This window comes from Ostrinia nubilalis, chromosome 10 (genome assembly GCF_963855985.1).
Source record: "Ostrinia nubilalis chromosome 10, ilOstNubi1.1, whole genome shotgun sequence".
NCBI lineage: Eukaryota > Metazoa > Arthropoda > Insecta > Lepidoptera > Crambidae > Ostrinia > Ostrinia nubilalis.
In genome coordinates, this window is record NC_087097.1 from 16,829,541 (window position 1) to 16,851,891 (window position 22,351).

Genomic DNA, 22,351 nt, shown 5'->3' on the forward strand with positions numbered 1-22,351 from the left:
GAACAGCGATAACGCGGAATACTCAGGCAATACAAAAGTATCGTACCTATACATAGCCGGCTAGCTATTGTCACCTATTCATTACACCGTCCACCTAGGCTACGGTCCTGTAAAGGTTTATAAATATTAAAATCTGAGCTGATACCTAAATGTGGGAAATGTTGGAGATCATCAAACGCCCGCTATCGGCGAGCGACCTTAACTGTACCAGTGAATATTCTTATCCATACCTAATAATTATTCACTCCTACCGAAGCTTATTAAATTCATCCAACGGTCTGATACTGTGAGTGAGGGTGGACGTAGCTTTTGCGCCTTTTACATGACGTAAAGTAATCGATAGTTCATTATTACATAGTTGTTAATAAACGATGCATTAGACGTGAATTTACGGAGATGCAGATGCAGGCTGCGTTCTGTAAAATATTATAATGTACCTACACACAGTACATTACCACTCAGTAGACAGATAAGCTAAAGTTCTAACTAATTCATAACATTTCTCACTGATCAATGTCTTATTCTTCAATTGATCACATTGGCGATTACACAGCGCCACCAGGAGATAATAGACACGTCTCTCATTTAGGATTGGGTAAAAAATATCGATATATCAAAATATCGATATTTTTTCAGAAAAATATCGATATAAATTAGCGATATTTTTTCCGGCGATATATCAATTTTCGATATTTATTTTCAGATATCAAAATCGATATATTTGTCATCTGAAAGGGTAGCTTCAGCGATAAATTTGGCTGTGCCAAATGATAGGAGCAGACTTACAGGAGAACACATCAAACAAAGAGTGCTCCTGATGTCAATATCAGACAAATTAATACTGGTTTGAAATATGTTTTTTTGTCAATGTTTAATTGCTCATTCGAAAAAATAAATTGAAATATTACAACTTGAGTTGAAACAGCGACATGTGTTTTCTTTAAAATTTAGATAATTTTGGCCATTTTTATAAATAATTGCAAATTGGGCAAAAAATATCGATATATATCCCGTGAAGTGATAATTTTATAGTAAAAAATGCAACATAATAGTTTAAAATATTATAAATATCGATATATCGAAATATCGATATTTCTTGGGCGATATATATCGATATATTTGAAAAATATCGATACGATAAATATCGATATTTTTTTTCCGTTTGCCCATCCCTACTCTCATTATAAAGGCTTCGAATAACGGTACAGTAGGGTAATTCAAGTGCAATCTGTCATTTCAATCTATTCTATTTGTCATTTAGCTTGTTTAATCTGTGCTGAATAAAGTGCACAATATTTAAGCAGGATATGGTTGCACGCGGATTTTTAGAGAGTTAAATCTTTTGGCCAATAGAAAACGTCATAATAGTTATTATATGAACTGGGATTGGTCAATGACTTTTGAAATTAAAATCCGATGGCCTGAAAAAATCGGTTTTCCAACAAACGTCAGTTACGCGCAAGGAGGTTTAGCTATTTATCCATCGAAGTTAATAAGGGAGAAGACATAAGACTAATTTTATTATTTGCCTGCCGCGACCCGGTTTTTACGAACAATGACGATGACGAACGATGAACCAGTAACGAGGAGCACACTTAGCAATGCCTCCAGGTTGCGCCTCGGTATCAATTAAGTAACATTTTCCGTTAAGTTTACTTTATGGCCAACTAAAGGACTTTTGCCGTCTCCATGGACAAACTCGAAGTATGATAACTACAGTCATTGTCAAAATTTTGCACTGCCATTGCCGCTGGATACCATATATCGCTACTATATTCATAGATAATAGACTTTCAGTTAATCGTCAAAATTGACATTGTTTTTTAAATAACAACAAATGGTATGAATTTTTAAATGTGATATTTTTATAAAGGTAAGTCCCCAAAACAACATTTGATAGCCTATTTTCTTTCGTTGGCATCTAAGTTCCTGTTTTCTACATATATGTTACTACTACCTATTGGATAAGTAACTAAGAACTTTGTCGTTTATTCCATGTGAACAAAATCCCTAAAAGCCCATTTGTAATAATATTCTTACTAAACACTGCTGAAAAAGGACTAAACTTCTGAGCTATGAACGTATAATCCAGTAGCATTAAGTAGGTAGGTACGTATAGCGACGTTGGAACTTGATATAGAAGTTAGCTGTTTTATATTTTTTTTCACAGCAGAAATCTTTATCTTTGATCTTAATATCTGATCGTACGTATTGTCTTTTAAAATATTACATTTGCCTAAATAAAAATAACCGACCTGCTGCTTATGTAAATTATAATTATTTATAACCCTACTTACAATGCATAACAATCATAATTAGGTATTATAACCCTACTTAACAATGCATAACAATCATAAGATAGTTTGGCGTATAAGTAGGTAGGTAGGTACTATCTAGGCCGAAGGTGGAAGCGATCGACCCGGAAATATTCTCAACCATCTCAACTATCATAATATGTATTTAGAACAGTCCCTCCTTACCAATGATATTATAGATAATACCATTGCTCCTTACCATCAATGCAATCGAGCAGACAAAGGACATTGATAAAAATCGCCCTAAGATTTTCAAAGACTTAGTATGTACCATAATTTTATGTATATTTTATTTATTTACTTGCAAGTGTCCAAACCTATCGGACAAGTTGCAGTTGGAAAAAATATTTTAAAAGTATTTAACCTCGTAGCGCCCACGGATTTTTTGGATCCTCTTTAACTACGACCCGACCGTCCTTCTTATAGGACATATAGTTATAGTCCTATCAGCCCAAGATTTTGAGTTGAAATTCGTATGTGTTAGAGTTACCGGTTTGAAGTGAAACTTTCAGGGTATAATTATGATTATATTAGCATGTGTTTTTAAATTCAATTATTTGTTTACCTTTTGTTCTTTACAAAGGCCATCGGGCCACAAATACTAGATTAAAAGGAAGTATTAAGTGATGTAAAATTAAATAATACAAAAAATTAGTAGTGTAAAGAGTATTAAATTTCTAATAATAATAAATATAATAAATATTTTTGAACAATTTCACACATAACGCTATCTAGCCCCATAGTAAGCAATTAATATGCTTGTGTTATGGGTGCTCGCTTAACGGATATACTACATTATATACGTTTTAAATACATACATATTATACTAGTAACACCCAGATCCGTCACAGAAATTAAAATTCATCATTTCAATTTCTGCCCGGCTGGGAATCGAACCCGGGACCTCTCGGCATAGTAGTCCCTTTTAGAACTACTACACCAAACGGCCGACAAATAATTAATTAATTAAATTAATTATTAGTGAAAGATAAGTTGCATTTTTATATTAGTAATATTCCATAAACCAATATAACACAAAGCCACAAACTAAAAATATTATGATATTTTTAGTACTAGCTTCGACCCAATCGCCTTCACAAAGTACATATTATTTCAAACCAAGATTTCGCAGAATTTCTGCCCTAAAAATGCAAAGTAATTATCTCTATTTAAGTAATACCTATTCGTTAGCAACTTTTTGCATAAAAACATACTCGACAACCACGGATTATCATAAAAAAAAATGCGATTTACTAACTACGTGTTAGTGAGCCGTCCATACCGCCGGCCATTTTTCAAAAAATCTCATCTGTCAATTGTGACAGCCAATGGTAGCATACCGGAAACTGTTCCCTAATATTTCGTTCAGAAATCGAATTAAATTATTTCTTTAAGCCGCGAAATTTCAAAAATCTAGACAGAGTTTAATAATATGGCCTTCTGAAAGGCGCATGGGCGGTAATTGAAAGTTAGTTGAAAAAAGTTCTGGGCTGTAGTCGCCATGTTTATTTTGGGTTATCAAAAGGCGCGTGGGCGCTACGAGGTTAAACGAAATCAAAGTCACCGACATATTGACAGAGCAGAGACAGAGATGCGCTTTTTTAATTCGATTTAAGTAAATAATGGTATGATCGATTAGACTAGAGTCTAATCATTAGACCTTTAGACGGGCGCAGATCCGCCGCGCCCGCAGCGCTTCAGTGGATTATTGCATTTTATGTATATTTAATCACATTTATTTACCTACATTTACATATTTACTCTTTTCTTTAAGTGTAGACACTGTTTATGTATAAGTCCACTATTGCATGCCGTGGCAACCTATAATTAAGGCAGCACTTAGATTAAGTTAAATACGTTGTAAATATTGATTGTCTTCCAGTGTATGTCTTGTTGGTTGTCCTATTAAATAAATAAAATAAATATTTATAGCAACACAATGTTTAAAAATGACCTTCGGCCTGATCATCACTTACCATCAGGTGAGATTCAGGCTAAGAGCTTCCTCGTTGTGGATAAAAAAAAAAAAAAAAAAAAATAAATTTTTCAAAAACGATCAATTTAATCGATTATGTCTATTCTAAATGGACATCCCTATTTGTTAGTCAAATTGTCATTCACTCGCATCACCTTTTCTCCACGGGGTGGAAACGCCATAGAGTTTGACAGCTCCATAGAGAGTGAATTTTTTTGACAGTTCCGAGAGGAAGTGACTTTTTTTATAGTTGTTCTTTATGCGACAATGGTCTTTTGCGTGTCTGGAATCAAGTTAGTAAACATTTTCGAATTACAACTTCAACTTTTATTTATAAATTATTTTATTGAATCTATTTGCATTCTATAAATGAAATGTTTATTTAAAAGTATATGAATTCAAAGTCGTAATTTTCACTTTAATCAATTTAGTTCCGTCTCAAGTCTACAACTGTGACATTATTAAAAAAAAAAAAACGTCAAAAATTTTCATCGAAAAAACGTGTTTTTCTTTAAACAAATTTTATCTAATTAAAAACAATAATTTCTCAATCAATATTAATAAGAACTACATGTGCATGGATTGCCAGTTGGATTGATGTTTGTTTTAAGAAGAAATTTCTCTCAACTAAGATATCCACTCGAGAAAGGTTATTGCAATTTGCAGCTTGCAGCAACATCATGTTTTATCAAGTATTGAACCACACAAAGGATTAAATCTTCATTACAATATCATTCATAACTCCATTTAAATCAATGGAAACTAAATATGGATCGTTTCATGGAGTAACAACATACTTTGTAGTTTGGACCCAAAATACAATACATTGCAGGCATAGATTGCAGGACACAGTGAATGATGATACGTGTTTTATACAGTGAATCTAACTACCTATTTGTTTCAGGTTAATATCGAACTTATAAGGTGTTAAGCTGCAATTACAATAAAAGTGCTTGCTATGGAATCACCGGTGCTGATCATTATTGTCAACTGTTACTTAAAATCCAGATGAACCAACCTTTACTTCCTATTCAAATAAGTTTAGAAGAAACCTATATAAGCAATAAAACCAGACCAAGAATGCTTGATTACAAACGATGAACTCATTTCATTTGCAAGTTATGCCATGACATAAATGCATTAAATTAGGAAGATTTGTATTAGATGAATATTAACTTCTGTTGATAAGAACATTTGGTAAGTACCTTTAAAATTTAAAACACCCTCAAAATGATTCTGACACTATCCTCTGACGCTTTTCGACTAGGATCAAATAAAAGTTAATTATTTAATTACAGATTGGTGGAATCCAGATTCTGTGAATGTACATGTAATTGATTGACAAGTACACATTTGACAAGGTAAATTAATTTTATTTAACAAAGTAGTGCAAATCTAGAAACAGACAGTAAGTGGGTATTTCGCCGAAACAGTAAATTTTCTGTGTCCAGGCAGGCGAACACATGTTTTTTTATATCTATATGTATAAAACTATTTTTATGGGAAAGTTTATCAAAAGTTTTATTTGTTTTAGTTATTACAATAGCAGAAACTACAAATAATACCGTAGAAAAACTTAATCAAAAGTCGTTTTTCTAATTTCCTTGTTATGTCCATTACTGTTGTTTGCCAAAATGAAGGCACATTATAACAAATTGAAGCGTAATTTCATTCTAATAGCACTCTCTTTATATTTGAGAAACGTTTGGCTATCGGAAAATAAAAACTTTAAATGTAAAATACTTAAAGGAAGGAAATAAAGTGAAGTTAAGTTCTTGTCCGAGTCAAAAGTATAATTTCCCTGGGTCTTCTTTTCGACCATTGTAGTAACAAAACGAAAGAACTTAGAATGTAATGCACTGCACCGTTACACTCGGCCATTTCGTCCCAAAAGGCCATCGAGGCAGGACAGTACTTCGTTGATCAGTTTCGCGATAAATCGCTTAAGTAGGTCCCTCCTTGGGTTTTTGTTTACTAAAAAGTCAATTTCTTTGGACGGTTTTTTGCAGCTAAACAATGGATTAATTTTATTGTTTATTTACACAGATGTAGTGTCTGTAGGGGTAAACCCATGATTTAAATAGTAAATGCATAGGGTAAATAGGTTTTTGTCTGTGGTGTCTTTTAGGCATAAATCTAATTTCTTTGGCCCTAATTTCCTTGTTTTCCGTGGCATAAAATGGCCTAGGAAATTATAAAATACCATTTTTAATTCGGCGTAAAGTCAAATTTTGAATATTTCTTTATTGGAATAAGTTTAAAATTTACATTTTAAGAAATGGTATCAGAAAAGATATAGAACAACTTGTTTTTAACTCTTAACTCAATCTACTGCATTTATCTTTCTTAGTTGTGTAATAAGGTCGTAATGATACAATATTCATTGGTATGTTTGTTTGCGAAGGTACACAAAATGGGTCGAACCAAAAAAAAGAAAACCACAGAAGAAAAATAAAGAGAAAAAAATATTTATAATAATTTCCTTGGCTACCAAAAATTCATGACCTTATAACTTTGTTTCTAAAACGAATTATGACACCCCTTTTAGATATATTAGCTTAGTTTTTGCTACTTAATGCAATGGGAAACTAAAAATAGTTAAAAACAAAAAAATATTTCGTACCAAGGAAATTAGGCAAAATTGACCATTTTTGGCGAAATACCCAAGTAGGTATGGTAGATAAGACAGATCACTTGTTCATCTGCTGTACTCTTTATAATATTAGTGTAGAATGTAGATGATGTAGGAGATTACAGTCTTACGGTGACATGTGCATCTTTTTGCTCTTAATTTACAAATATTTCATATATTTTACAGGTGGTGAGAAACGTGTAGATCTGGCCTGCTTACAGTGGCTATTGGATTGGACAGAACCAAAGTGAGAGTGAACGTGTGAATTTATGGAGAACATTAAAAACTATTTTACTATAAGTCATAATGCAACTTATTTTGTATGAGTTACATACTAAAACAATGTACCTACTGTAATCACAACAGTAACTGTAATCTTTTAAAATCTAATAGTTTTAATGCTTATTGATTTTCGTCAACAAAATATTTCATGTTATATTTCATCAATAAAGTTTCATTTGATACTTCAATAGTTTTATTTTTAACCGCAATACATGAAAAGGAACGGAATATAAAAAAGTATGACAGGTATATTTAATCTGTGGGCGGCAGACGCCATATTGTATTCAGCGCCACCTACTGGACAATCTAGCTCGGTACCAGTTTGTTTATCGTTTAACCAATACTAGGGCCGTTTCCTATCTGTCTTTAGACATACTCTCTAATCTGTGCTTTTCTCTCTCACTCACTCTTGCTGTGTTGCTGTCTTGCTTGATCCTTCTTTGTGATTCGTTTGTGTTTTAGCTTTTATTTTCGGAACTTTATTAACTACAAACTTGGCTATTCAAACGGACTCTGATTGATTGCAATAACGACATACTCAGCCTGGGATTTACTGTTTTTGTGTGGCTCGGCCAAGGCTCGGCTGGTGGTTCTATGGTGTTAGAAAATGAGCAACTTAATTATACACAACAATGGGCAGCACCTCGATCGGTAAGTACCTACATTTTGCTCTGCAATCTTATGAATAAGTACTAGCCTTGCCAAACTTCTGAATTGCCATTCTCATGGCGGGTTGTCTTGAAATGAATGTTCCGCTATTATCTGTGGTTCAACCCTGGACAGTGTGGACAGCCAGGCCCGATTCGATTGTAAGAAACTAGTCGATGGTACAGCGCAATGGAGGCATGAGCGAAACAACAATTATGTTGACAATCCAGCTGGTTTTGGTGTAAATCTAAGGAATTATTTACTTTGACACTATCTCCCTGCTCTCAATGAAAGCTTGTTTTGTTTTGTTTTTTGGAACTAAGACTACCTACTAGATTATTATTTTTTGTAACTAAGTTTGTAACACGTCATAATTAATTATTATAACAACAATGCTTATTTACTAAAGCTGTTTAACCCTACCCTCTGACCCAAAATTCTACTAACAGCACATAATATTGAATTATCATTTTTTTTATGGTTTGCGGCTCAATTTATTCAACGCACAGGAGTATGTGTGGCATGGCATGCAATGAATCTATTTATTTTTACAGGTTACAGCTCATGATCTTATATGCACAACAAGTTGGACCCAAGCCCAAGATACAACACAAATGCATCTACTTCAAATCTTAGCAGAAAATGTGTGCTTTGCAGTAGAACACTAGAGCCTAGAACACGTTCACATCAGCTCATGTCCCTGAGAACTAACACTCAACATCATATTAACATCAGGAACATAATTGTGGAACGACTAACTCCATTAGAGGTAATGCACGCTAAAGTCCTTATTTAATAAAATGTTATTGGCTATACAATCAGTCTAATTCTTGTAAAGTTATTGGTTTCTGTAAATTAATACTAAAATAAAATAATTTAAGTGCGGGACATTAAAAAACTGATAATTTTTTTAAACTTATTTCTAATTATTATTATTTTTAAACAGGTTACTGCAAATGACTACATCTGTGGGGCTTGTCACTCATTATTGCAAAGAGATACCACACCTACTTCACAAGACTCCAGATATGCCAACCGGTGCCCCGGTAGGTCACCAACAAGTTTGTGTTGGATGTGGTTGTTCATTATTGCGAACTTGAAGTCATTGTTTGGATACAGAGAATAATCAAGATATATTAAACATTGTTCGAAATTGGATTCAACCCAGAGAGGTAAGAGCCCTGCCAGTTTTATAATACATAAAAATAATTATGCCGGTTTATTATAATAATAAAAAAGGTTTTTTCCGAATCAGCCTTCCCATCCTTCAACTCCTTCCATTGCTTTCAATCTGCCACTACTCTCATCCATACAGGTTATACAGGGTGGAAACGATAAGTGATCTCACTCGATTATTTCTAAACTACACAAGATATCGAAAAACTGGTTACTCATCCTGAAAGTGCTTCACGAGCTCTTTCTAACGGTATCAGTAAATAGTTACAGAATTAACTGGATCTATCCGAAAATTCAATGTTTTCAGCCTCCATACTAAATGTATGCCAGCCACACAATATTAAAAGTGTTATAGATCACTTATCGTTTCCACCCTGTATAATACAAATAGACTTATATTATTAAAATATTGCAATATTATTACTTACATAATATTAAACATAATTTTTACTATTATAAAGCCAGTTAAAAATTCCCTGAGCCAAATAAACTCAGTAAAGTTTTATTTATACTTCCTGCATAACAACAGACTACTCTTTTAAACTACCACTATTCTCACTCTCAATCCTCGTTCCTCATTCATCCCTTTCGTTTCCTCCATAGACCAATCATTCCTCATCATTCAGCGTTCAAATCATAAATTATCTTTCATCACTCATCTTACTATTCCGTTACACACAAAAGTCGTTAATCCTATATAAATATTGCTCTTCTTATTGTTGAACTGTGAATCTGATGTTTTATTTTATTTTCAGATTCGTCCTTCAGATCTTCTTTGCCATAGATACTATCAGAGAGCACGAATTACTACAGTTGGTGCTTATTTAATGAAGCTGAGGACCGGTGATTCAGATGACAGAATAGCTACATTACTTGGCATTTCAAGGAGTACTCTTACAAAATATGTAATGAAAGCACGCAGTATGATGGAGGAACATTTCGTACCAGCACATTTAGGGTTACAACATATTAGTAGAGAGGAAGTAGCCCAAAGAAACCTTTATGTTCCAGTCTCTTTTCGGGAAGCCAGGAAACGATTTACCACAAAGAAAGGCTATTGTCATCATGGATGGTACATACATACATTTATGTGCAAAAAAGTAGCAATTATGCATACCAAAAAAAAAAACTTATTCCCTATACAAATATCGGAATCTCGTTAAACCATTTATGGTACTTTGTTGTGATGGCGACATCATTGATGTATTAGGCCCATATTTAATAGAAAATGTAGAACATGACCATTAATAAATAATAAGTACCTACATACGTATTTTCATTTATACCTACATAACTGCCTACTTACCCTTGGGTCGGAATAAAGATATTTTTGGATTTAAATGTAAGTAAAATATATTAACTTCTTTTTAAAAAATGTTTGGCTTTTCCGTAGGCATTCCTATTTTTCCAATACGCAAAGTTCTATTTGCTGCTATTCATACGGTTTGACAAAGGGGTTCTTTATCGATCTACGATTTAAAGTGTAATTAAGACGTCTCTCCTACATATCTATACCTACTTATAATAAATCTGTAGAGAGGTCAATTCTGTACATGAAATATAATTTTCAAAATAACTATCAGGGGGTGATACTGATGCCAAAAATGCAATCAGTAAAATTTTTGTCTGTCTGTCTGTCCGTCTGTATGTTCCTTATAGAAACAAAAACTACTCGACGGATTTTAACGAAACTTGGTACAATTATTCTTCATACTCCTGGGCAGGTTATAGTATACTTAGGAATTCTCACGGGAACAGGAATTAGCGGGAAAATCCTTTTGTATGAAAAATCTAAACCGCTTAAGTTAGACGCTTTAAATTTCGCACGTAGGTACTTTAGTAAACTAATTCCCACGGGAACGGGAATTCGCATTATTATACATATAATTCTTGACAATAAATAGTTTTATTAGCAACTAGCGGCCGCCCGCGACTTCGTACGCGTGGATCCCGTTTTACCCCCTTCATCTATCTTACGCGGTTTAGATTTTTTCGTTCAAATGTTTTTTCCCGTTCACGTGGGAATTTTGCAATATCCTGTTGTAACTAAGCTTTAAGTTTATTAAGATACCTACATGTCAAATTTCAAGCGTCTAACTAAAGCGGTTTAGATTTTTCATACAAAGGGATTTTCCCACGAATTCCCGTTCCCGTGGGAATTAGTTTACTAAAGTACCTACGTGCGAAATTTAAAGCGTCTAACTTAAGCGGTTTAGATTTTTCATACAAAAGGATTTTCCCGCTAATTCCTGTTCCCGTGGGAATTCCTAAGTATACTATAACCTGCCCAGGAGTATGAAGAATAATTGTACCAAGTTTCGTTAAAATCCGTCGAGTAGTTTTTGTTTCTATAAGGAACATACAGACAGACAAAAATTTTACTGATTGCATTTTTGGCATCAGTATCACCCCCTGATAGTTATTTTGAAAATATATTTCATGTACAGAGTTGACCTCTCTACAGATTTATTATAAGTACCTATAGAAGATAGAAAATGGAAATGTACTTCTGTTAAGCTAATAACCTCAAAATCTGAAGCATTTTTCCTATTGTAACGAATCTCCCGCTTATCCGTGCTTTAAGTATCTACACTAATATTATAAAGAGGAAAACTTTGTTTGTTTGGTTGTAATGAATAGACTCAAAAACTATTGGACCGTTTTTATTAAATTCTTTCACCATTCGAAAGCTACATTATCCACGAGTAACAGGCTAAATTTTATTTTGGAAAATAATAGGGTTCCGTAAAATATGTAGGTACCTAATGTAGGCCACGCGCGCGAAGCCGCGAGCGAAAAGCTAGTGGAGTATAAGGTGACAATCGTTAAGTAATTTCACATATAAAAATCATTATTTCATTGCTTGGGGGTCTTGGGGCGAACGATGTATGGACGCAGAACAATATCCTTTATTTTCAAATTTAAGCAAAAAGCATTCTGTGGTTATAAAATACCTATGCTTAGGGGAGAGGGGGGCAGCTTTGAACAATTTTCATAGTTTATTAAATATCTTCTAAATTTGACTGATTTCATTAATTTTTTCTTCCTAGATAGAGGTCATGGTTATCACACAACAAAATAATGATGTTCTTCTTAATTGTTCATGAACGCTTATTAAGATATTTACATTTTTGCACAGACCTGTAAATGTTCAAAACTGCCCCGTAGTCGGGGCAGCCTTGAACACGCCTGGGGCAGTTTTGAATTAGTATTTTTTTCAATGAAATAAAACTGAATATTTATGAATATGTATTTTTAAATAATTAATAAATAAAATTCTAAATGATCAGTGTCATTTGGGATCAATTTAACATGTTTATTTTATTTTAAATCACTCTGTACAAAGTAACACAAAACTTAGGGATATTATTTAAAAAAAAAGTAAATATAAGATATATCAATTAACTAAATACTAATAAACTTTCTCTTTAATGACACATCAAAGACAAAACTGCATAATTTAAAAAATATCAATCAACTACTAAAACTAGCTTTTGCCCGGACTTCACCCAGCTTGAAATTTTATCTGTTACAGGAAAGCAATCTGCTTATTTTTTATGTAAGAACCTTATACGAAGTATTAGAAAACTTAAAGTTTCATAATACCACTGAAAAAAGAAAATTGATAAAGTTCAAAGGTGCCCCAACCATTTCGTTCAAAGCTGCCCCATGGGTATATTTCCAGAAAAAAACATAAATTTCATAACGGAACATACTTTTATGTTGCAATTTCTTATCAAATCTTCATTGAAACTATTTAAACTTCCATATAGTAAACAAACCACTCACTATTTTATAAAACTACGTCCACAAAAACCTTAGAAACAAAATAAAAAAGTGCGAAACTGGCAGTCAAAAACAAAAAAGCACTTTTACCGGTTAACCTACAGTTAAATATTAAAAATGAGATGTGACAGCTATGCGCATCAGTGCTGGCAATATAAATTATGATTTATACCATTGTAGCCTAAACCAGTGATTTTTAAATTCATTTGTTCTAAGCTGCCCCTGTCCAAAGCTGCCCCCCTCTCCCCTATTTGCACCTAGTTTATCAATCACCATGTTAATTCCATGCTTTCTATCCAGTCGACTGCTCTAACGACAAGGGTGGGCAGTCGTTGAGATGACAGCGCGAAAATCGTCGGCATCCACTAATTATGACCCTTATGTACCACTATATTGACAAAGTTCTCCGTCTTCGTACGCGATATTGGAAATTTGGCATCTACCATCGGCTGATCTGACATTAGGCGTAGTCTGGCTTTGATATTCAATTTTCAACTGTATTACCTTGACAATCAGTTCAAAATTGATTACTAGAAAATTATTTGACAGACGATTTCTACTCTCGACAAATGCATTTGAATTAGCCCACAGTACTGTTTAATAGCGACGTTTTACCTGAAAATAAAACGTTTATTAAACATACTTACCTTATTCGAAGCCTACTTTTTAAATCTACCTGGTGTCATAAAACACAATGGCGAGAATATCGAAACCTAGTTTCGAGCTACCGTTGGTGGCGCTAGTGTCGCTAATTGAGGCGTGCTTAGGCGGTGGGGGACCGGAGCGGAAGTCACGTGGGCAGATTATACGTCAAAACTAGTACTCAAACAGGAAAAGACAGACACTACTCTCATTATAAAGGCTTCGAATAAGGTAAGTATGTTTAATAAACGTTTTATTTTCAGGTAAAACGTCGCTATTACTTAACAACCTATTTTTTTAAGCGAGTAGCATCACAAATTTTAACAGATATACCTACCTACAAAATTTCAGTGCAATTTCTAGCTCGTAATAAGAACCTTTGTAAATTCAAATTCAAATTCAAATTATTTATTGGCATAAAACATGGTACATTTCAGTTATTATCTTGTTACGAGAACAACATGTTTCATCGACATAGCGATATGCAAACATTTAGTCGTCATGCAGTATTATTATTAAATTATTAATAGTCATTATTAATATTACATGTAGTGAAATTTATCTGATCACCCGCCGCAGCGTAACACTTCGCCTTCTTCGCCGCAGTCGCACTATGTGACGAAAGGCCGATCTAGATGGACAATATTATTTGACAATATTAATTAGCTTTAAAGGCGGTATCTATTGATGATTTGACTATATATACCAAAAACAGTCATAATTGCATTCAGTTTTGGTACATTTAACGCTATAATACATAAACCAGTATACGTTGATACACGGTTATAAAGAATTACTACCTGATAGGAGGTCAGCTTAAAATGGACATGTTTCTAAGAAGAAAAACAAAGCTGAATTTTTTATGGCAATTGAAAATAAATAAAAAGGATGAGTGAATAAAAATATAGAATGCCATGCCAGCCACTTTCCAGCCAATTTTTACAACAAATTCGGGAAATGTTCATTTCAATATTTCATAACTCCTCCGTTACCTCGTAAGTTTCGTATTTTATCGAAATATTCATTCCGCTTATTTTTTTCATTTTTGGGATATTTTATCCATTGTTCGTAGAACTCCCTTCGGGATATAAATATTACGTATTCTGAAAAAAAAAGAACGAAAAAAAAATTTTGGCATCAGCTTTACTAAAAAAATTGACAAGGTTCCGCACCAGTCCGCACTTTCTAATTTACTTTGATCAATAGAATATGAATGAGACTACAACATATATAAGTTGCAGCCATGGTACAACAAAGTACATGTAGTTTCTGGTCCAACAAACACAAAGTTCGCATTAAAAATGTAATATCCATCACATTCGACAGCTATGTTTTCGGCAACTGTAAAGTTATTTGCAATGTGAATGAATAAAAATGGTAGTTCTTACCATCAACCTCACGATCCATCACTAACTTTAGCACAATTAATTTTATAAACACTTTAAAATAGCGACAGACCAAATGCAGAAAAGTGAATGATTTCTTCATGAATTCCACCCGTAATGACACTTCAAAAATATTTATTAATTTATTGGAGGGTACTTGCACAAAATTATCACCAGAATTGTGACCTCCAGATTGTCGGCTATCGATCTTGCTAGTATTATTGGAGATTTGAGTTAACCCTTTTTGTCCATCTAGATCGGCCTTTCGTCACATAGTGAGTCGGGTGGAAAGATAACGGATTACTTTCCATGGAAATGCTGACGTTACACAACATGAACAGACATGGCTTTAAATAAATCAAGATTGAAAAACAGCTTGAACTCAATTAAAACTCTTATAAACTTTCAGTCGTTTCTTTTCCTGTTAAGCAAACACAAAGCAAACTCCTTGTTTGTTAGGTAGGTTAGTAGGTATAGCGTATTTTTATTACGTAATTGTTATTTAAATTAAATTCAATGTATAGACCATCAAGAAAGTTAATAGTCTTAATTGTGCATTTGAAACAGAAAATATTTTTAAAACTTTCCGTCCATGAATTTGATTTTCAGTCCAAACTTATAGGTATCGTTATACGATGACCCATTTCTCAATGAAAGTAGCTTCGCAGATGACTTAGGTATTACAGAATACAACTTACCTAAATGAATTATGAAGGGCAACATTAGCTTTTTATCTTATGATCATAGTAAAGTAAATGTTTTCATATTATGGATTTAACCAATAAGCTTCTCAGTAAGCTTTTTATATTATTTCAAAACTATCTACTAACCCTACTAAAATATTATAAAACAAAGTCACTTCGCTGTCTGTCCCTATGTAGGTATGCTGATTTTTAAAACTACGCAACGGATTTTTAATAGAGTAATTCAAGAGGAAGGTTTTTAAGTCTAATTTGCACCTGTGCGAAGCAGAGGCTGGTCACTAATTCTTTATAAATTGCGAATTAAGTTTTAATGCTTTTCAGTGATTGTTTCGCGCCCATGTCATTAAGATGTCTATTGACACGGTCATATAAGCAGGCGGGTGGTGAGTACACCGCCACAGCGCACTTCTTGTGCCGCCTGGTTATTATGAAAATAATTAAACTGAACTAATTCAACTCGCACATTATGCTAAAAGCACGAATGCACAATACACACAAACGCACACAAGCAGTTAAATGCATTAGAGCTGCAGTTTTAGCGACGCGCTCGCCACAACTTCTAGTTTACCAAAACCCCGCTGACATTTACCTGTCCACAGCACGGACAGAACAGCTTCGTGATGTTTGTTAAAATAACATTAACATATTTTTGTTTTTGACATATAACTTAGAAAATGTTTTAGACTAGGTAGCTACATACGTATTATAACTTAAGCAGAGTGCTACAAAAAATATGTATGCTTATACCATGACTATGGTAGAGTTAAGAATCTTTTCTTATCTCCTTGACTCTGATACATTTTTTTTATGCTAGACAAGGCAGGTATTTGACCGCAATCGCACCTGGTGTTAAGTGAGATGCAGTCTAGGATGGTACATATCTGCCCTGTAAGTGCCTATTCACTCTCGGGTGTCGTTCATTGCATGTACTACGGCTCCCCAGAAAACATTCCACTACTTATTTTTATACAATCCTGTTCAAAGAAGAAATTACTTACGAGTTTTTAGTATTTTCATAGGGGTATATTGACATCATTAATTGGTCTTAAAGAGAATTTTTTTCACAAAATTCGTTGAAAGAAAGAAGGCTGTTCGCTGTCGCTGTGCTTCGGCTGCGCTGGCGGCGGTGATTGCGCGCGACAGGTTAATGGACGCCGTCCGCCGCTCCACACTTCGCTCGGAAACAGCGTTAGACGCCAGAAGTCAGAACGTATACAATGTGTGTGTTAGATACTATTACTCTTTGTAGTACACCGCACAACTTTCACACTCCTCCTTACACGTCCCAATTTACTGTGGTCCAACTAACAGCTTCAAGACTAAAGCTAGAGTCGCCGAACGAACAGATGCACAGAGCTGGCTCACCTGTGCAGGTTGCATAATGCATACCCGATGTAGAGTTACCTAATATGGTATACGAGTACAGATAGTTTTGGCGAGATTTATATCGACGACCCAAAATCCAATAAATACTAAAACACAACATACAAAAATACCTACTCATGAATAAAACAAAACAAAATCTCCTACCAACAGATGAATAAAAATATTGTATGTTATAATAATAAAAACACACTGATAAAAACACACACAAGCAGAATTATTATACAAATATTAGTGCCCATAAATATTTTCCATGGGTGAATAATTTGATACAAATAAAACGGCAGCACTTTTCCGAACGTCTCTATTTCTGAATTTATTTTCGTTTTCTTGCTCGGAAGCATCTCATTGCAAATTATTGCCTCCGTTTCCCTGTCTCCTTTTTGCCATTTTATCACTAAATCAAATGATTTGCTTTTCAGGAATTACGACTGCTTTTGTAAACAAGGAAATATTGTTTCGTGGGTGTTTTAGGATTGCTTACGTCGGTAGAGTCCTTTAAAAGGCTTTTCTACCTTACTAAATGTCTTGTTATTACGATCAATTTAGAAAGTAGGTACCTAATACATAAATTACTATTTGGTATAAACCAATGCTATATTATTTTATTTCATCCAAAGTAAAACCGCAATCACGTAGTATCAGTTAGTATAAATCAGTAACAGAGCACTAACGAGCTTCGTTGTAGTCTACGAACCATTTAGATTTTATAAGCCTAACCAACCAAAATATAGACTGCTTTGTCTGAAAATAAATTATTTTTATTTTTATTATTATTCTATAAGCTGAATTATTATTCTAATAAATATGGGCAAAACTGATTATTTGCAGTTGACGAGGGTTACCCAATTTCAAACCGTTAGGAGTTTGAAACCTCAATACTCAAACGGTACAAGGTGTACCTACTTGTATGAAGTACCACGTTGTCTGTGGTAATGGAGCCAAGTATGCATGAGCACATACAAATATTGCAAAGGGGAATTCTCTCGCTAATTTTCCCGTGGATGTGGGGTAATCAGCGCGCGTGGTATCGGCAGGTGTAATGGAATCATAGTAATTAGATCGATGGCGTCGCCGCTAATGCGGTTATTTGTTGGGCCTCGGAGGAGCCACTCGTCGCATCTTGTCCTCCGGCCAATTTGCGAGGGAGAGTGCCGGCTTTATGTTTGGGAACGCTTCGGTAAATACATGTGTGCGTTTATGTTTTTGGAACATTAAGTAAAACTCACGGTTTTACTGATGTCCAAGATGGTGTATAGGTATATACGATGTAATAAAAGCTCAAAAAGTGTGACATTAAATAGTATTTTTGTATAAATTCATGCATTTCAAAATACTCAACTGAAAAACTGAAATCGTTCTACATTTTTAAAAAATACTGATACTTAAACGCGCCACAATTCAGTTTTGTATTTTAACAACAAGATGTAATTCACAAATTACCCCGAACTCTCCCAACAACATAATTTCCATTTCCAATAACCTCGCCGGCAAAAACACGGCGCTGCCGAAACTAACCGATAAATAACGTTTGCACACGATAAACTACGGCGCTAGTTGCGAGTGTGTTTCCAGCAGGCGAGGGCAGATACACAGGGCTAAAATAATAGCTTGTAACTTTTTTTTTAGTTTTTTTCAGAAGCTCGAGACTGAAGTCCATCAGGTGAGATTTTATTTTTATTTTATTTTATTTATTTATATTAGGGAAACAAACAATTTTCAGATACAGGCCAAGAGCTTCCTCGTTGTGGATAAAAAAAAAGTTACAAGCTATTATTTTAGCCCTATAGCCCTCAGTATCTGCCCTCACCTGCTGGACTTCAGTCTCGAGCTATCGGGACTGAAAGTTACAAGCTACTCATTATTTATTTTATTGTTTTCACATCAGCCCCTCAGCGACTCAGTACAGTTGTAATTACATTATTTTTTCGAAAATTTTATATCAACGGGTATTTCAAAGGCAGACTTAACACAAAAAGTGAGGGCCAGAGTTACTGAATTGTGTTGTAGTGACTCAGTCCGCAGGTTCCGTGCGCGCGGCAATCAGCCGGGACCCGGGGGACGGCACTCGAGGGACGGGGAAGGTGGTAGGAACCAATGACTTCCCTGACACTTAACGCCGCGGTCAGTTGTCACCTCACTGACTTTATGACGAATTTAGATGTAACATCTCTCGAGTATTGGGCAAACCAGTGAAGTGTCGCTGAACAACGGAGATAGGTTCATATCATAGGCTCTGTATGGGCTAAATTCAACCTATTATGTGGCTATGACTATAAAAGTCACAGTCAAACTTACGTGCAAGTTCATGGTGTTATACTTACCGGGAGAAAGTTCAATAACTTTAATAACTTTCTCACGTTGTTCCTTGAACTTAAAATTGACTTTTGAATCAATTTAAGATGTAAATGCAACGACTTTTATACGGTTAGTAAAGGTTCTCAAGAGAGTGCGGAAGTCATAGACATTGCAATGTTCATGTAATCCACAAAAAGTTATTATAAGTCATAGCTTAAAAATATGCAAAAGCTAAAAGCTTTTTAAACTGAATTCATTTACTGACGTTATAACCTTACTGCAATATTATGAGAGTTTTATACGCTTGCTTGTTAAGGGCCTGCTTCTTGAAATATACCTGTGTTAGTCTAAATTTAAATAATAAGGTGCTACAGCGCTCGCCGCGATCGTTCAATTAAAAGCAGTATTACCGTCACGCCATTCTATTTACATTTCCACCGAGACCCGAAAATGTACAAAAGAAAACTGTTATTTTAAGAGCAAAAGAGCTGTGCGCACAGAAAATACGGCACATTGCTGGAAAAGGCTTGGAGCTAAAAAAAGGTTGTAGAGAGCACGCAGTGACCGAGTGAAAATATTTTTACTTGCGAAATGTAGTGAAATACCAATGCGCTGTCTCTCTCTATTACCACAATATAAATTAAATTAAAAAATGATTTGTGAAGTTATAGTTGTATTTTTGAGAGATGGTTTTGAATTGATATGTAGGTATGTATTTAGATTAATTGTATATGTAGTTATGTACTACCATGAGGATTCAAAGACGTCCCAAGGTGATGAGCAAACCCAATAAGCGGCCTGTCTGCGGCCGCGGGACTGAAGGCCGCGGCCGTGAGTACCCGAGGGTCTCGAGGCCAGCTCCAGCCGCGGTCAAAGTTAAGTCGAATTACAATCATGGCTATTTCGCGCCATAGCACCAGGTTCTGATCTTCTAGAAAAAATCAATGATTATGTCTACAAAGAACAGATGTGTTGAAACCCCATCAAAATATTTACAAACAATCCAAAAATTAATTTATATTAAACGTCTATTCATTATAAGATTATGTGTTTTTTCATCAAACATTCTTGAAACTAAAATAAACAAAATAGCACATGCAAAATTTCACTATCGTAGAAATTACTAGGTACTTTATCAAAAACATTTTTCTTCTGTCCGTTTGTATAACCACATAAATGTATTGATATTAAAATGCCAAAATGTAATAAACACCTTTCAAAAACTGTAACCTGTCTTTGGGGAAAAATACATTCTTAATAAAAGAAAATTACTAAAACATTATAGTACACCTAGCTCATTCTACACACGTAATAATGTAAATTAATAACGAACGTAGGAAAGTTCAAGTTACCCTGCTGAGTGCAATTACGACTGGGTTAATGTTTACGTGTTGATTTGATACGTCATTGTATTCCTAGAGGTGTTATTAAAGTCGTCGCGACAAGCAACAGCGTGCTGCGGCGTAATAACATACTGGCTAGTTCATTCAACTACTTCTACATCAACAAGTCTATAATAGTAATTAGAAATACTTCATAACAGGTGAATTGACGTCAAATGCGAACTCAGTCCAAAGCAAATAAAGGAAACATAAACAAAGCTCACAAAGTAACACAAATATTCCATCCCACAACAGTCCAATCAAAACGAAACTAAATACGGATTCCGCTGTGATTTTTGTGTTTTAAATAAGTTGATTTTTTTCGGAAACTTACAACAATATAAAATATATCCATTAATATACCTAATCATAATTTGATTGGTCTAGCGGTTAAGAATTCTAGCTCTATGTTTAAGAGTGAAATCTAGCACTATATTAAGCTATCGCGCATCGAAGCGATCAAACTCTTATCTACAGCGGCATTATTAAATTTAATGAAGGAGCATTTAAGAACAAAGAACATGACAATGATGGAGTAGAATGAATTAATCCACGTGCCGCAACTACTTAATAGACGTCTGAAAGAAAAGCTCTAACCGCGTGTGTGTAAGGAAATGTGAGCCGGAGTGCGACGAGTGGGGCGCGAGTGCTCCATTACTCCTCTTAGACTGAGGCCCTGCCTCCTAGGGCTGCCGCCACACAAATTATCGTCACCAGACAAAGATTTCATAAGCCCTGAATTGTGTAGTAAACCGATTTTTTGCAATTCATAGTCGTATCCAGATATCTAAACGCGGAGTGAGTTTTAACTGGCCTTCATGGAAGCGACCCCGCGGAAAGATCCTCGGAAATCCGTAGGAGCAGCCCTATGCCCGCCTGCTCCTAAGGACACCCTCGCGTGCGGGCGCAGTGATTTGTGCTTTTAAGCAGTCGCCCACTAAACAACTGGTGCACTTTGTCGTAAATCTTCTCGAAAGAGTCAAGGAATTGGTACAATACTACTGAGTGAGATCGATTTTTTATAATAAAAAACATTCTTGTTAGTATTGGAAAATGTCAAGGTGATCAACAACTTAGAAGAGTTTATAGATTTCAAGGTGAGGCGTTATTAAATGTTATTATTTACCCCTAACCCTGTTAATCGACGTTACGTTACGTTACTGTCTGTCAATACACTTTAGGATAAAATTAGAAATACTTTACGGTAATTAATAAGGACTCATAATAATTTGTCACCCGTAGATATTATCTCCGACCAAACAATTCGATGATTAAACACATTCAATTTATGATACCTCACATGATTTATGATGCGTGCTGATAACGGCCTGAATAACGCTATCGTTGTTTACCTGAAACTAATTCGCAAGTTATCGGCCGCAAACGAGCCAACCTATCTCTACTCCCATAAATTAGAGCGGCGCCACTGTCCTTTGTAACGCTTTGACAATCATTACCCTTGTATTGGCACAAGCTCTGGGATAAGTTCAAACAATGCCGCACCCCTCGAGAACTGTGCTTTTCTAGGATAAAGGTAACCTATTTTCGATAGCAATTATAGCATTCCAATAAGTAGTTATCAACAATAAGTTAACAATTTTTTTATTTATTTATAAACTCGAGCACAGTTTTTTCTCAAGCGCACGTTACGTCATTTGACGGATCTAGTGTTTTATTTTTTTATAGTTAGTTACCAACATAAAGCATAAATTTATTAAAATTATGACTATAACTTTATTAAAT

At 34.7% G+C, this 22,351-nt stretch overlaps 1 protein-coding gene and 2 long non-coding RNA genes across 5 annotated transcripts in view; all 3 read left to right on the forward strand.

The window, feature by feature from the left end:
* LOC135075367 (calcitonin gene-related peptide type 1 receptor) overlaps positions 1–22,351 on the forward strand; it is a 144,139-nt gene that overhangs the window by 105,463 nt on the left and 16,325 nt on the right. The window lies entirely within an intron of this gene.
* On the forward strand, positions 4,494–5,697 carry LOC135075635 (uncharacterized). 2 transcript variants are annotated; one of them, XR_010258080.1, is made up of 3 exons: positions 4,494–4,583; positions 5,195–5,487; positions 5,589–5,697. It is a non-coding gene; the product is annotated as an uncharacterized LOC135075635 (long non-coding RNA). The 2 variants fall into 2 exon arrangements; XR_010258079.1 differs by lacking the exon at positions 4,494–4,583 and adding an exon at positions 4,814–4,939.
* LOC135075636 (uncharacterized) lies at positions 7,630–10,264 on the forward strand. Of its 2 annotated transcripts, none has more exons than XR_010258082.1 (4): positions 7,630–7,855; positions 8,407–8,621; positions 8,799–9,024; positions 9,784–10,264. It is a non-coding gene; the product is annotated as an uncharacterized LOC135075636 (long non-coding RNA). The 2 variants fall into 2 exon arrangements; XR_010258081.1 differs by lacking the exon at positions 7,630–7,855 and adding an exon at positions 7,987–8,093.